Source organism: Leptodactylus fuscus, chromosome 6 (genome assembly GCF_031893055.1).
Source record: "Leptodactylus fuscus isolate aLepFus1 chromosome 6, aLepFus1.hap2, whole genome shotgun sequence".
NCBI classification, from domain to species: domain Eukaryota; kingdom Metazoa; phylum Chordata; class Amphibia; order Anura; family Leptodactylidae; genus Leptodactylus; species Leptodactylus fuscus.
Window position 1 is genome coordinate 181,416,210 of NC_134270.1, and position 14,081 is coordinate 181,430,290.

Sequence of the window (14,081 nt, forward strand, 5' to 3'; positions counted from 1 at the left end):
ACTCCTCAACTGCACAGCGCTCCTCCTGCACACTCCTCAACTGCACAGCGCTCCTCCTGCACACTCCTCAACTGCACAGCGCTCCTCCTGCACACTCCTCAACTGCACAGCGCTCCTCCTGCACACTCCTCAACTGCACAGCGCTCCTCCTGCACACTCCTCAACTGCACAGCGCTCCTCCTGCACACTCATCAACTGCACAGCGCTCCTCCTGCACACTCCTCAACTGCACAGCCCTCCTCCTGCACACTCCTCAACTGCACAGCGCTCCTCCTGCACACTCCTCAACTGCACAGCGCTCCTCCTGCACACTCCTCAACTGCACAGCGCTCCTCCTGCACACTCCTCAACTGCACAGCGCTCCTCCTGCACACTCCTCAACTGCACAGCGCTCCGCCTACACACTCCTCAACTACACAGCGCTCCTCCAACACACTCCTCAACTGCACAGCGCTCCACCTACACACTCCTCAACTGCACAGCGCTCCTCCTACACACTCCTCAACTGCATAGCGCTCCTCCTACACACTCAACTGCACAGCGCTCCTCCTGCACACTCCTCAACTGCACAGCGCTCCTCCTGCACACTCCTCAACTGCACAGCGCTCCTCCTGCACACTCCTCAACTGCACAGCGCTCCTGCTGCACACTCCTCAACTGCACAGCGCTCCTCCTGCACACTCCTCAACTGCACAGCGCTCCTCCTGCACACTCCTCAACTGCACAGCGCTCCTCCTGCACACTCCTCAACTGCACAGCGCTCCTCCTGCACACTCCTCAACTGCACAGCGCTCCTCCTGCACACTCCTCAACTACACATCGCTCCTCCTGCACACTCCTCAACTGCACAGCGCTCCTCCTACACACTCCTCAACTGCATAGCGCTCCTCCTACACACTCAACTGCACAGCGCTCCTCCTGCACACTCCTCAACTGCACAGTGCTCCTCCTGCACACTCCTCAACTGCACAGCGCTCCTCCTGCACACTCCTCAACTGCACAGCGCTCCTCCTGCACACTCCTCAACTGCACAGCGCTCCTCCTGCACACTCCTCAACTGCACAGCGCTCCTCCTGCACACTCCTCAACTGCACAGCGCTCCTCCTACACACTCCTCAACTGCACAGCGCTCCTCCTACACACTCCTCAACTGCACAGCGCTCCTCCTGCACACTCCTCAACTGCACAGCGCTCCTCCTGCACACTCCTCAACTGCACAGCGCTCCTCCTGCACACTCCTCAACTGCACAGCACTCCGCCTACACACTCCTCAACTACACAGCGCTCCTCCTACACACTCCTCAACTGCACAGCGCTCCACCTACACACTCCTCAACTGCACAGCGCTCCTCCTACACACTCCTCAACTGCACAGCGCTCCTCCTGCACACTCCTCAAATGCACAGCGCTCCTCCTGCACACTCCTCAACTGCACAGCGCTCCTCCTGCACACTCCTCAACTGCACAGCGCTCCTCCTGCACACTCCTCAACTGCACAGCGCTCCTCCTGCACACTCCTCAACTGCACAGCGCTCCTCCTGCACACTCCTCAACTGCACAGCGCTCCTCCTGCACACTCCTCAACTGCACAGCGCTCCTCCTACACACTCCTCAACTGCACAGCACTCCTTCTACACACTCCTCAACTGCACAGCGCTCCTCCTACACACTCCTCAACTGCAAAGCGCTCCTCCTGCACACTCCTCAACTGCACAGCGCTCCTCCTGCACACTCCTCAACTGCACAGCGCTCCTCCTGCACACTCCTCAACTGCACAGCGCTCCTCCTACACACTCCTCAACTGCACAGCACTCCTTCTACACACTCCTCAACTGCACAGCGCTCCTCCTACACACTCCTCAACTGCACAGCGCTCCTCCTAAACACTCCTCAACTGCACAGCGCTCCACCTACACACTCCTCAACTGCACAGCGCTCCTCCTACACACTCCTCAACTGCAAAGCGCTCCTCCTGCACACTCCTCAACTGCACAGCGCCCCTCCTGCACACTCCTCAACTGCACAGCGCTCCTCCTACACACTCCTCAACTGCACAGCGCTCCTCCTACACACTCCTCAACTACACAGCGCTCCTCCTGCACACTCCTCAACTACACAGCGCTCCTCCTACACACTCCTCAACTGCACAGCGCTCCACCTACACACTCCTCAACTGCACAGCGCTCCTCCTGCACACTCCTCAACTGCACAGCGCTCCTCCTGCACACTCCTCAACTGCACAGCGCTCCTCCTGCACACTCCTCAACTGCACAGCGCTCCTCCTGCACACTCCTCAACTGCACAGCGCTCCTCCTGCACACTCCTCAACTGCACAGCGCTCCTCCTGCACACTCCTCAACTGCACAGCGCTCCTCCTGCACACTCCTCAACTGCACAGCGCTCCTCCTGCACACTCCTCAACTGCACAGCGCTCCTCCTGCACACTCCTCAACTGCACAGCGCTCCTCCTGCACACTCCTCAACTGCACAGCGCTCCTCCTGCACACTCCTCAACTGCACAGCGCTCCTCCTGCACACTCCTCAACTGCACAGCGCTCCTCCTGCACACTCCTCAACTGCACAGCGCTCCTCCTGCACACTCCTCAACTGCACAGCGCTCCTCCTGCACACTCATCAACTGCACAGCGCTCCTCCTGCACACTCCTCAACTGCACAGCCCTCCTCCTGCACACTCCTCAACTGCACAGCGCTCCTCCTGCACACTCCTCAACTGCACAGCGCTCCTCCTGCACACTCCTCAACTGCACAGCGCTCCTCCTGCACACTCCTCAACTGCACAGCGCTCCTCCTGCACACTCCTCAACTGCACAGCGCTCCGCCTACACACTCCTCAACTACACAGCGCTCCTCCAACACACTCCTCAACTGCACAGCGCTCCACCTACACACTCCTCAACTGCACAGCGCTCCTCCTACACACTCCTCAACTGCACAGCGCTCCTCCTGCACACTCCTCAAATGCACAGCGCTCCTCCTGCACACTCCTCAACTGCACAGCGCTCCTCCTGCACACTCCTCAACTGCACAGCGCTCCTCCTGCACACTCCTCAACTGCACAGCGCTCCTCCTGCACACTCCTCAACTGCACAGCGCTCCTCCTGCACACTCCTCAACTGCACAGCGCTCCTCCTGCACACTCCTCAACTGCACAGCGCTCCTCCTGCACACTCCTCAACTGCACAGCGCTCCTCCTGCACACTCCTCAACTGCACAGCGCTCCTCCTGCACACTCCTCAACTACACATCGCTCCTCCTGCACACTCCTCAACTGCACAGCGCTCCTCCTACACACTCCTCAACTGCATAGCGCTCCTCCTACACACTCAACTGCACAGCGCTCCTCCTGCACACTCCTCAACTGCACAGCGCTCCTCCTGCACACTCCTCAACTGCACAGCGCTCCTCCTGCACACTCCTCAACTGCACAGCGCTCCTCCTGCACACTCCTCAACTGCACAGCGCTCCTCCTGCACACTCCTCAACTGCACAGCGCTCCTCCTGCACACTCCTCAACTGCACAGCGCTCCTCCTGCACACTCCTCAACTGCACAGCGCTCCTCCTGCACACTCCTCAACTGCACAGCGCTCCTCCTGCACACTCCTCAACTGCACAGCGCTCCTCCTGCACACTCCTCAACTACACATCGCTCCTCCTGCACACTCCTCAACTGCACAGCGCTCCTCCTACACACTCCTCAACTGCATAGCGCTCCTCCTACACACTCAACTGCACAGCGCTCCTCCTGCACACTCCTCAACTGCACAGCGCTCCTCCTGCACACTCCTCAACTGCACAGCGCTCCTCCTGCACACTCCTCAACTGCACAGCGCTCCTCCTGCACACTCCTCAACTGCACAGCGCTCCTCCTGCACACTCCTCAACTGCACAGCGCTCCTCCTGCACACTCCTCAACTGCACAGCGCTCCTCCTACACACTCCTCAACTGCACAGCGCTCCTCCTACACACTCCTCAACTGCACAGCGCTCCTCCTGCACACTCCTCAACTGCACAGCGCTCCTCCTGCACACTCCTCAACTGCACAGCGCTCCTCCTGCACACTCCTCAACTGCACAGCGCTCCTCCTACACACTCCTCAACTGCACAGCGCTCCTCCTGCACACTCCTCAACTACACAGCGCTCCTCCTGCACACTCCTCAACTGCACAGCGCTCCTCCTGCACACTCCTCAACTGCACAGCGCTCCTCCTACACACTCCTCAACTGCACAGCGCTCCTCCTGCACACTCCTCAACTGCACAGCGCTCCTCCTGCACACTCCTCAACTGCACAGCGCTCCTCCTGCACACTCCTCAACTGCACAGCGCTCCTCCTGCACACTCCTCAACTGCACAGCGCTCCTCCTGCACACTCCTCAACTGCACAGCGCTCCTCCTGCACACTCCTCAAATGCACAGCGCTCCTCCTGCACACTCCTCAACTGCACAGCGCTCCTCCTGCACACTCCTCAACTGCACAGCGCTCCTCCTGCACACTCCTCAACTGCACAGCGCTCCTCCTACACACTCCTCAACTGCACAGCGCTCCTTCTACACACTCCTCAACTGCACAGCGCTCCTCCTACACACTCCTCAACTGCACAGCGCTCCTCCTAAACACTCCTCAACTGCACAGCGCTCCACCTACACACTCCTCAACTGCACAGCGCTCCTCCTGCACACTCCTCAACTGCACAGCGCTCCTCCTGCACACTCCTCAACTGCACAGCGCTCCTCCTGCACACTCCTCAACTGCACAGCGCTCCTCCTGCACACTCCTCAACTGCACAGCGCTCCTCCTGCACACTCCTCAACTGCACAGCGCTCCTCCTGCACACTCCTCAACTGCACAGCGCTCCTCCTGCACACTCCTCAACTGCACAGCGCTCCTCCTGCACACTCCTCAACTGCACAGCGCTCCTCCTGCACACTCCTCAACTGCACAGCGCTCCTCCTGCACACTCCTCAACTGCACAGCGCTCCTCCTGCACACTCCTCAACTGCACAGCGCTCCTCCTGCACACTCCTCAACTGCACAGCGCTCCTCCTGCACACTCCTCAACTGCACAGCGCTCCTCCTGCACACTCCTCAACTGCACAGCGCTCCTCCTGCACACTCATCAACTGCACAGCGCTCCTCCTGCACACTCCTCAACTGCACAGCCCTCCTCCTGCACACTCCTCAACTGCACAGCGCTCCTCCTGCACACTCCTCAACTGCACAGCGCTCCTCCTGCACACTCCTCAACTGCACAGCGCTCCTCCTGCACACTCCTCAACTGCACAGCGCTCCTCCTGCACACTCCTCAACTGCACAGCGCTCCGCCTACACACTCCTCAACTACACAGCGCTCCTCCAACACACTCCTCAACTGCACAGCGCTCCACCTACACACTCCTCAACTGCACAGCGCTCCTCCTACACACTCCTCAACTGCACAGCGCTCCTCCTGCACACTCCTCAAATGCACAGCGCTCCTCCTGCACACTCCTCAACTGCACAGCGCTCCTCCTGCACACTCCTCAACTGCACAGCGCTCCTCCTGCACACTCCTCAACTGCACAGCGCTCCTCCTGCACACTCCTCAACTGCACAGCGCTCCTCCTGCACACTCCTCAACTGCACAGCGCTCCTCCTGCACACTCCTCAACTGCACAGCGCTCCTCCTGCACACTCCTCAACTGCACAGCGCTCCTCCTGCACACTCCTCAACTGCACAGCGCTCCTCCTGCACACTCCTCAACTGCACAGCGCTCCTCCTACACACTCCTCAACTGCACAGCGCTCCTCCTACACACTCCTCAACTGCACAGCGCTCCTCCTGCACACTCCTCAACTGCACAGCGCTCCTCCTGCACACTCCTCAACTGCACAGCGCTCCTCCTACACACTCCTCAACTGCATAGCGCTCCTCCTACACACTCAACTGCACAGCGCTCCTCCTGCACACTCCTCAACTGCACAGCGCTCCTCCTGCACACTCCTCAACTGCACAGCGCTCCTCCTGCACACTCCTCAACTGCACAGCGCTCCTCCTGCACACTCCTCAACTGCACAGCGCTCCTCCTGCACACTCCTCAACTGCACAGCGCTCCTCCTGCACACTCCTCAACTGCACAGCGCTCCTCCTGCACACTCCTCAACTGCACAGCGCTCCTCCTGCACACTCCTCAACTGCACAGCGCTCCTCCTGCACACTCCTCAACTGCACAGCGCTCCTCCTGCACACTCCTCAACTACACATCGCTCCTCCTGCACACTCCTCAACTGCACAGCGCTCCTCCTACACACTCCTCAACTGCATAGCGCTCCTCCTACACACTCAACTGCACAGCGCTCCTCCTGCACACTCCTCAACTGCACAGCGCTCCTCCTGCACACTCCTCAACTGCACAGCGCTCCTCCTGCACACTCCTCAACTGCACAGCGCTCCTCCTGCACACTCCTCAACTGCACAGCGCTCCTCCTGCACACTCCTCAACTGCACAGCGCTCCTCCTGCACACTCCTCAACTGCACAGCGCTCCTCCTACACACTCCTCAACTGCACAGCGCTCCTCCTACACACTCCTCAACTGCACAGCGCTCCTCCTGCACACTCCTCAACTGCACAGCGCTCCTCCTGCACACTCCTCAACTGCACAGCGCTCCTCCTGCACACTCCTCAACTGCACAGCGCTCCTCCTACACACTCCTCAACTGCACAGCGCTCCTCCTGCACACTCCTCAACTACACAGCGCTCCTCCTGCACACTCCTCAACTGCACAGCGCTCCTCCTGCACACTCCTCAACTGCACAGCGCTCCTCCTACACACTCCTCAACTGCACAGCGCTCCTCCTGCACACTCCTCAACTGCACAGCGCTCCTCCTGCACACTCCTCAACTGCACAGCGCTCCTCCTGCACACTCCTCAACTGCACAGCGCTCCTCCTGCACACTCCTCAACTGCACAGCGCTCCTCCTGCACACTCCTCAACTGCACAGCGCTCCTCCTGCACACTCCTCAAATGCACAGCGCTCCTCCTGCACACTCCTCAACTGCACAGCGCTCCTCCTGCACACTCCTCAACTGCACAGCGCTCCTCCTGCAGACTCCTCAACTGCACAGCGCTCCTCCTACACACTCCTCAACTGCACAGCGCTCCTTCTACACACTCCTCAACTGCACAGCGCTCCTCCTACACACTCCTCAACTGCACAGCGCTCCTCCTAAACACTCCTCAACTGCACAGCGCTCCACCTACACACTCCTCAACTGCACAGCGCTCCTCCTACACACTCCTCAACTGCAAAGCGCTCCTCCTGCACACTCCTCAACTGCACAGCGCTCCTCCTGCATACTCCTCAACTGCACAGCGCTCCTCCTACACACTCCTCAACTGCACAGCGCTCCTCCTACACACTCCTCAACTACACAGCGCTCCTCCTGCACACTCCTCAACTACACAGCGCTCCTCCTACACACTCCTCAACTGCACAGCGCTCCTTCTACACACTCCTCAACTGCACAGCGCTCCTCCTACACACTCCTCAACTGCACAGCGCTCCTCCTAAACACTCCTCAACTGCACAGCGCTCCACCTACACACTCCTCAACTGCACAGCGCTCCTCCTACACACTCCTCAACTGCAAAGCGCTCCTCCTGCACACTCCTCAACTGCACAGCGCTCCTCCTGCACACTCCTCAACTGCACAGCGCTCCTCCTACACACTCCTCAACTGCACAGCGCTCCTCCTACACACTCCTCAACTACACAGCGCTCCTCCTGCACACTCCTCAACTACACAGCGCTCCTCCTACACACTCCTCAACTGCACAGCGCTCCTTCTACACACTCCTCAACTGCACAGCGCTCCTCCTACACACTCCTCAACTGCACAGCGCTCCTCCTAAACACTCCTCAACTGCACAGCGCTCCACCTACACACTCCTCAACTGCACATCGCTCCTCCTGCACACTCCTCAACTGCACAGCGCTCCTCCTACACATTCCTCAACTGCACAGCGCTCCTCCTACACACTCCTCAACTACACAGCGCTCCTCCTGCACACTCCTCAACTACACAGCGCTCCTCCTACACACTCCTCAACTGCACAGCGCTCCACCTACACACTCCTCAACTGCACAGCGCTCCTCCTGCACACTCCTCAACTGCACAGCGCTCCTCCTGCACACTCCTCAACTGCACAGCGCTCCTCCTGCACACTCCTCAACTGCACAGCGCTCCTCCTGCACACTCCTCAACTGCACAGCGCTCCTCCTGCACACTCCTCAACTGCACAGCGCTCCTCCTGCACACTCCTCAACTGCACAGCGCTCCTCCTGCACACTCCTCAACTGCACAGCGCTCCTCCTGCACACTCCTCAACTGCACAGCGCTCCTCCTGCACACTCCTCAACTGCACAGCGCTCCTCCTGCACACTCCTCAACTGCACAGCGCTCCTCCTGCACACTCCTCAACTGCACAGCGCTCCTCCTGCACACTCCTCAACTGCACAGCGCTCCTCCTGCACACTCCTCAACTGCACAGCGCTCCTCCTGCACACTCATCAACTGCACAGCGCTCCTCCTGCACACTCCTCAACTGCACAGCCCTCCTCCTGCACACTCCTCAACTGCACAGCGCTCCTCCTGCACACTCCTCAACTGCACAGCGCTCCTCCTGCACACTCCTCAACTGCACAGCGCTCCTCCTGCACACTCCTCAACTGCACAGCGCTCCTCCTGCACACTCCTCAACTGCACAGCGCTCCGCCTACACACTCCTCAACTACACAGCGCTCCTCCAACACACTCCTCAACTGCACAGCGCTCCACCTACACACTCCTCAACTGCACAGCGCTCCTCCTACACACTCCTCAACTGCATAGCGCTCCTCCTACACACTCAACTGCACAGCGCTCCTCCTGCACACTCCTCAACTGCACAGCGCTCCTCCTGCACACTCCTCAACTGCACAGCGCTCCTCCTGCACACTCCTCAACTGCACAGCGCTCCTGCTGCACACTCCTCAACTGCACAGCGCTCCTCCTGCACACTCCTCAACTGCACAGCGCTCCTCCTGCACACTCCTCAACTGCACAGCGCTCCTCCTGCACACTCCTCAACTGCACAGCGCTCCTCCTGCACACTCCTCAACTGCACAGCGCTCCTCCTGCACACTCCTCAACTACACATCGCTCCTCCTGCACACTCCTCAACTGCACAGCGCTCCTCCTACACACTCCTCAACTGCATAGCGCTCCTCCTACACACTCAACTGCACAGCGCTCCTCCTGCACACTCCTCAACTGCACAGTGCTCCTCCTGCACACTCCTCAACTGCACAGCGCTCCTCCTGCACACTCCTCAACTGCACAGCGCTCCTCCTGCACACTCCTCAACTGCACAGCGCTCCTCCTGCACACTCCTCAACTGCACAGCGCTCCTCCTGCACACTCCTCAACTGCACAGCGCTCCTCCTACACACTCCTCAACTGCACAGCGCTCCTCCTACACACTCCTCAACTGCACAGCGCTCCTGCACACTCCTCAACTGCACAGCGCTCCTCCTGCACACTCCTCAACTGCACAGCGCTCCTCCTGCACACTCCTCAACTGCACAGCACTCCGCCTACACACTCCTCAACTACACAGCGCTCCTCCTACACACTCCTCAACTGCACAGCGCTCCACCTACACACTCCTCAACTGCACAGCGCTCCTCCTACACACTCCTCAACTGCACAGCGCTCCTCCTGCACACTCCTCAAATGCACAGCGCTCCTCCTGCACACTCCTCAACTGCACAGCGCTCCTCCTGCACACTCCTCAACTGCACAGCGCTCCTCCTGCACACTCCTCAACTGCACAGCGCTCCTCCTGCACACTCCTCAACTGCACAGCGCTCCTCCTGCACACTCCTCAACTGCACAGCGCTCCTCCTGCATACTCCTCAACTGCACAGCGCTCCTCCTGCACACTCCTCAACTGCACAGCGCTCCTCCTGCACACTCCTCAACTACACATCGCTCCTCCTGCACACTCCTCAACTGCACAGCGCTCCTCCTACACACTCCTCAACTGCATAGCGCTCCTCCTACACACTCCTCAACTGCACAGCGCTCCTCCTGCACACTCCTCAACTGCACAGCGCTCCTCCTGCACACTCCTCAACTGCACAGCGCTCCTCCTTCACACTCCTCAACTGCACAGCGCTCCTCCTGCACAGTCCTCAACTGCACAGCGCTCCTCCTGCACACTCCTCAACTGCACAGCGCTCCTCCTGCACACTCCTCAACTGCACAGCGCTCCTCCTACACACTCCTCAACTGCACAGCGCTCCTCCTGCACACTCCTCAACTGCACAGCGCTCCTCCTGCACACTCCTCAACTGCACAGCGCTCCTCCTGCACACTCCTCAACTGCACAGCGCTCCTCCTGCACACTCCTCAACTGCACAGCGCTCCTCCTGCACACTCCTCAACTGCACAGCGCTCCTCCTGCACACTCCTCAACTGCACAGCGCTCCTCCTGCACACTCCTCAACTACACATCGCTCCTCCTGCACACTCCTCAACTGCACAGCGCTCCTCCTACACACTCCTCAACTGCATAGCGCTCCTCCTACACACTCAACTGCACAGCGCTCCTCCTGCACACTCCTCAACTGCACAGCGCTCCTCCTGCACACTCCTCAACTGCACAGCGCTCCTCCTGCACACTCCTCAACTGCACAGCGCTCCTCCTGCACACTCCTCAACTGCACAGCGCTCCTCCTGCACACTCCTCAACTGCACAGCGCTCCTCCTGCACACTCCTCAACTGCACAGCGCTCCTCCTACACACTCCTCAACTGCACAGCGCTCCTCCTACACACTCCTCAACTGCACAGCGCTCCTCCTGCACACTCCTCAACTGCACAGCGCTCCTCCTGCACACTCCTCAACTGCACAGCGCTCCTCCTGCACACTCCTCAACTGCACAGCGCTCCTCCTGCACACTCCTCAACTGCACAGCACTCCGCCTACACACTCCTCAACTACACAGCGCTCCTCCTACACACTCCTCAACTGCACAGCGCTCCACCTACACACTCCTCAACTGCACAGCGCTCCTCCTACACACTCCTCAACTGCACAGCGCTCCTCCTGCACACTCCTCAAATGCACAGCGCTCCTCCTGCACACTCCTCAACTGCACAGCGCTCCTCCTGCACACTCCTCAACTGCACAGCGCTCCTCCTGCACACTCCTCAACTGCACAGCGCTCCTCCTGCACACTCCTCAACTGCACAGCGCTCCTCCTGCACACTCCTCAACTGCACAGCGCTCCTCCTGCATACTCCTCAACTGCACAGCGCTCCTCCTGCACACTCCTCAACTGCACAGCGCTCCTCCTGCACACTCCTCAACTACACATCGCTCCTCCTGCACACTCCTCAACTGCACAGCGCTCCTCCTACACACTCCTCAACTGCACAGCGCTCCTCCTGCACACTCCTCAACTGCACAGCTCTCCTCCTGCACACTCCTCAACTGCACAGCGCTCCTCCTGCACACTCCTCAACTGCACAGCGCTCCTCCTACACACTCCTCAACTGCACAGCGCTCCTCCTGCACACTCCTCAACTACACAGCGCTCCTCCTGCACACTCCTCAACTGCACAGCGCTCCTCCTGCACACTCCTCAACTGCACAGCGCTCCTCCTACACACTCCTCAACTGCACAGCGCTCCTCCTGCACACTCCTCAACTGCACAGCGCTCCTCCTGCACACTCCTCAACTGCACAGCGCTCCTCCTGCACACTCCTCAACTGCACAGCGCTCCTCCTGCACACTCCTCAACTGCACAGCGCTCCTCCTGCACACTCCTCAACTGCACAGCGCTCCTCCTGCACACTCCTCAAATGCACAGCGCTCCTCCTGCACACTCCTCAACTTCACAGCGCTCCTCCTGCACACTCCTCAACTGCACAGCGCTCCTCCTGCACACTCCTCAACTGCACAGCGCTCCTCCTACACACTCCTCAACTGCACAGCGCTCCTTCTACACACTCCTCAACTGCACAGCGCTCCTCCTAAACACTCCTCAACTGCACAGCGCTCCACCTACACACTCCTCAACTGCACAGCGCTCCTCCTACACACTCCTCAACTGCAAAGCGCTCCTCCTGCACACTCCTCAAATGCACAGCGCTCCTCCTGCACACTCCTCAACTTCACAGCGCTCCTCCTGCACACTCCTCAACTGCACAGCGCTCCTCCTGCACACTCCTCAACTGCACAGCGCTCCTCCTACACACTCCTCAACTGCACAGCGCTCCTTCTACACACTCCTCAACTGCACAGCGCTCCTCCTACACACTCCTCAACTGCACAGCGCTCCTCCTAAACACTCCTCAACTGCACAGCGCTCCACCTACACACTCCTCAACTGCACAGCGCTCCTCCTACACACTCCTCAACTGCAAAGCGCTCCTCCTGCACACTCCTCAACTGCACAGCGCTCCTCCTGCACACTCCTCAACTGCACAGCGCTCCTCCTACACACTCCTCAACTGCACAGCGCTCCTCCTACACACTCCTCAACTACACAGCGCTCCTCCTGCACACTCCTCAACTACACAGCGCTCCTCCTACACACTCCTCAACTGCACAGCGCTCCTTCTACACACTCCTCAACTGCACAGCGCTCCTCCTACACACTCCTCAACTGCACAGCGCTCCTCCTAAACACTCCTCAACTGCACAGCGCTCCACCTACACACTCCTCAACTGCACAGCGCTCCTCCTACACACTCCTCAACTGCAAAGCGCTCCTCCTGCACACTCCTCAACTGCACATCGCTCCTCCTGCACACTCCTCAACTGCACAGCGCTCCTCCTACACATTCCTCAACTGCACAGCGCTCCTCCTACACACTCCTCAACTACACAGCGCTCCTCCTGCACACTCCTCAACTACACAGCGCTCCTCCTACACACTCCTCAACTGCACAGCGCTCCACCTACACACTCCTCAACTGCACAGCGCTCCTCCTGCACACTCCTCAACTGCACAGCGCTCCTCCTGCACACTCCTCAACTGCACAGCGCTCCTCCTGCACACTCCTCAACTGCACAGCGCTCCTCCTGCACACTCCTCAACTGCACAGCGCTCCTCCTGCACACTCCTCAACTGCACAGCGCTCCTCCTGCACACTCCTCAACTGCACAGCGCTCCTCCTGCACACTCCTCAACTGCACAGCGCTCCTCCTGCACACTCCTCAACTGCACAGCGCTCCTCCTGCACACTCCTCAACTGCACAGCGCTCCTCCTGCACACTCCTCAACTGCACAGCGCTCCTCCTGCACACTCCTCAACTGCACAGCGCTCCTCCTGCACACTCCTCAACTGCACAGCGCTCCTCCTGCACACTCCTCAACTGCACAGCGCTCCTCCTGCACACTCCTCAACTGCACAGCGCTCCTCCTGCACACTCCTCAACTGCACAGCGCTCCTCCTGCACACTCCTCAACTGCACAGCGCTCCTCCTGCACACTCCTCAACTGCACAGCGCTCCTCCTGCACACTCCTCAACTGCACAGCGCTCCTCCTGCACACTCCTCAACTACACATCGCTCCTCCTGCACACTCCTCAACTGCACAGCGCTCCTCCTACACACTCCTCAACTGCATAGCGCTCCTCCTACACACTCCTCAACTGCATAGCGCTCCTCCTACACACTCCTCAACTGCACAGCGCTCCTCCTGCACACTCCTCAACTGCACAGCGCTCCTCCTGCACACTCCTCAACTGCACAGCGCTCCTCCTGCACACTCCTCAACTGCACAGCGCTCCTCCTGCACACTCCTCAAATGCACAGCGCTCCTCCTGCACACTCCTCAACTGCACAACGCTCCTCCTGCACACTCCTCAACTGCACAGCGCTCCTCCTGCACACTCCTCAACTGCACAGCGCTCCTCCTGCACACTCCTCAACTGCACAGCGCTCCTCCTGCACACTCCTCAACTGCACAGCGCTCCTCCTGCATACTCCTCAACTGCACAGCGCTCCTCCTGCACACTCCT

At 59.6% G+C, this 14,081-nt stretch overlaps 1 protein-coding gene across 1 annotated transcript in view; it reads left to right on the forward strand.

The window, feature by feature from the left end:
• Window positions 1-14,081, forward strand: part of LOC142210212 (uncharacterized) — a 103,244-nt gene that overhangs the window by 64,347 nt on the left and 24,816 nt on the right. The window lies entirely within an intron of this gene.